The sequence below is a fragment of the Penaeus chinensis genome, chromosome 11, assembly GCF_019202785.1.
Source record: "Penaeus chinensis breed Huanghai No. 1 chromosome 11, ASM1920278v2, whole genome shotgun sequence".
NCBI lineage: Eukaryota > Metazoa > Arthropoda > Malacostraca > Decapoda > Penaeidae > Penaeus > Penaeus chinensis.
The window spans coordinates 16,353,522-16,356,021 of NC_061829.1; the positions used below are offsets into that span (position 1 = coordinate 16,353,522).

The 2,500-nt window shown below is 65.6% G+C and overlaps 1 protein-coding gene across 1 annotated transcript in view; it reads left to right on the forward strand.

The window, feature by feature from the left end:
- Nucleotides 1-2,500, forward strand: part of LOC125030635 (isatin hydrolase-like) — a 7,692-nt gene that overhangs the window by 2,542 nt on the left and 2,650 nt on the right. The gene's annotated exons all lie outside the window — the stretch shown is intronic.

Here is a 2,500-nt window from a genome sequence, read left to right on the forward strand (position 1 = left end):
AGCAGGTGTGAGGAAGGGGGAGGAGAAGGGGCAGCAGGTGTGAGGAAGGGGGAGGAGAAGGGGCAGCAGGTGTGAGGAAGGGGGAGGAGAAGGGGCAGCAGGTGTGAGGAAGGGGGAGGAGAAGGGGCAGCAGGTGTGAGGAAGGGGGAGGAGAAGGGGCAGCAGGTGTGAGGAAGGGGGAGGAGAAGGGGCAGCAGGTGTGAGGAAGGGGGAGGAGAAGGGGCAGCAGGTGTGAGGAAGGGGGAGGAGAAGGGGCAGCAGGTGTGAGGAAGGGGGAGGAGAAGGGGCAGCAGGTGTGAGGAAGGGGGAGGAGAAGGGGCAGCAGGTGTGAGGAAGGGGGAGGAGAAGGGGCAGCAGGTGTGAGGAAGGGGGAGGAGAAGGGGCAGCAGGTGTGAGGAAGGGGGAGGAGAAGGGGCAGCAGGTGTGAGGAAGGGGGAGGAGAAGGGGCAGCAGGTGTGAGGAAGGGGGAGGAGAAGGGGCAGCAGGTGTGAGGAAGGGGGAGGAGAAGGGGCAGCAGGTGTGAGGAAGGGGGAGGAGAAGGGGCAGCAGGTGTGAGGAAGGGGGAGGAGAAGGGGCAGCAGGTGTGAGGAAGGGGGAGGAGAAGGGGCAGCAGGTGTGAGGAAGGGGGAGGAGAAGGGGCAGCAGGTGTGAGGAAGGGGGAGGAGAAGGGGCAGCAGGTGTGAGGAAGGGGGAGGAGAAGGGGCAGCAGGTGTGAGGAAGGGGGAGGAGAAGGGGCAGCAGGTGTGAGGAAGGGGGAGGAGAAGGGGCAGCAGGTGTGAGGAAGGGGGAGGAGAAGGGGCAGCAGGTGTGAGGAAGGGGGAGGAGAAGGGGCAGCAGGTGTGAGGAAGGGGGAGGAGAAGGGGCAGCAGGTGTGAGGAAGGGGGAGGAGAAGGGGCAGCAGGTGTGAGGAAGGGGGAGGAGAAGGGGCAGCAGGTGTGAGGAAGGGGGAGGAGAAGGGGCAGCAGGTGTGAGGAAGGGGGAGGAGAAGGGGCAGCAGGTGTGAGGAAGGGGAGGAGAAGGGGCAGCAGGTGTGAGGAAGGGGGAGGAGAAGGGGCAGCAGGTGTGAGGAAGGGGGAGGAGAAGGGGCAGCAGGTGTGAGGAAGGGGGAGGAGAAGGGGCAGCAGGTGTGAGGAAGGGGGAGGAGAAGGGGCAGCAGGTGTGAGGAAGGGGGAGGAGAAGGGGCAGCAGGTGTGAGGAAGGGGGAGGAGAAGGGGCAGCAGGTGTGAGGAAGGGGGAGGAGAAGGGGCAGCAGGTGTGAGGAAGGGGGAGGAGAAGGGGCAGCAGGTGTGAGGAAGGGGGAGGAGAAGGGGCAGCAGGTGTGAGGAAGGGGGAGGAGAAGGGGCAGCAGGTGTGAGGAAGGGGGAGGAGAAGGGGCAGCAGGTGTGAGGAAGGGGGAGGAGAAGGGGCAGCAGGTGTGAGGAAGGGGGAGGAGAAGGGGCAGCAGGTGTGAGGAAGGGGGAGGAGAAGGGGCAGCAGGTGTGAGGAAGGGGGAGGAGAAGGGGCAGCAGGTGTGAGGAAGGGGGAGGAGAAGGGGCAGCAGGTGTGAGGAAGGGGGAGGAGAAGGGGCAGCAGGTGTGAGGAAGGGGGAGGAGAAGGGGCAGCAGGTGTGAGGAAGGGGGAGGAGAAGGGGCAGCAGGTGTGAGGAAGGGGGAGGAGAAGGGGCAGCAGGTGTGAGGAAGGGGGAGGAGAAGGGGCAGCAGGTGTGAGGAAGGGGGAGGAGAAGGGGCAGCAGGTGTGAGGAAGGGGGAGGAGAAGGGGCAGCAGGTGTGAGGAAGGGGGAGGAGAAGGGGCAGCAGGTGTGAGGAAGGGGGAGGAGAAGGGGCAGCAGGTGTGAGGAAGGGGGAGGAGAAGGGGCAGCAGGTGTGAGGAAGGGGGAGGAGAAGGGGCAGCAGGTGTGAGGAAGGGGGAGGAGAAGGGGCAGCAGGTGTGAGGAAGGGGGAGGAGAAGGGGCAGCAGGTGTGAGGAAGGGGGAGGAGAAGGGGCAGCAGGTGTGAGGAAGGGGGAGGAGAAGGGGCAGCAGGTGTGAGGAAGGGGGGAGGAGAAGGGGCAGCAGGTGTGAGGAAGGGGGAGGAGAAGGGGCAGCAGGTGTGAGGAAGGGGGAGGAGAAGGGGCAGCAGGTGTGAGGAAGGGGAGGGGAAGGGGGAGGAGAAGGGGCAGCAGGTGTGAGGAAGGGGGAGGAGAAGGGGCAGCAGGTGTGAGGAAGGGGGAGGAGAAGGGGCAGCAGGTGTGAGGAAGGGGGAGGAGAAGGGGCAGCAGGTGTGAGGAAGGGGGAGGAGAAGGGGCAGCAGGTGTGAGGAAGGGGGAGGAGAAGGGGCAGCAGGTGTGAGGAAGGGGGAGGAGAAGGGGCAGCAGGTGTGAGGAAGGGGGAGGAGAAGGGGCAGCAGGTGTGAGGAAGGGGGAGGAGAAGGGGCAGCAGGTGTGAGGAAGGGGGAGGAGAAGGGGCAGCAGGTGTGAGGAAGGGGGAGGAGAAGGGGCAGCAGGTGTGAGGAAGGGGGAGGAG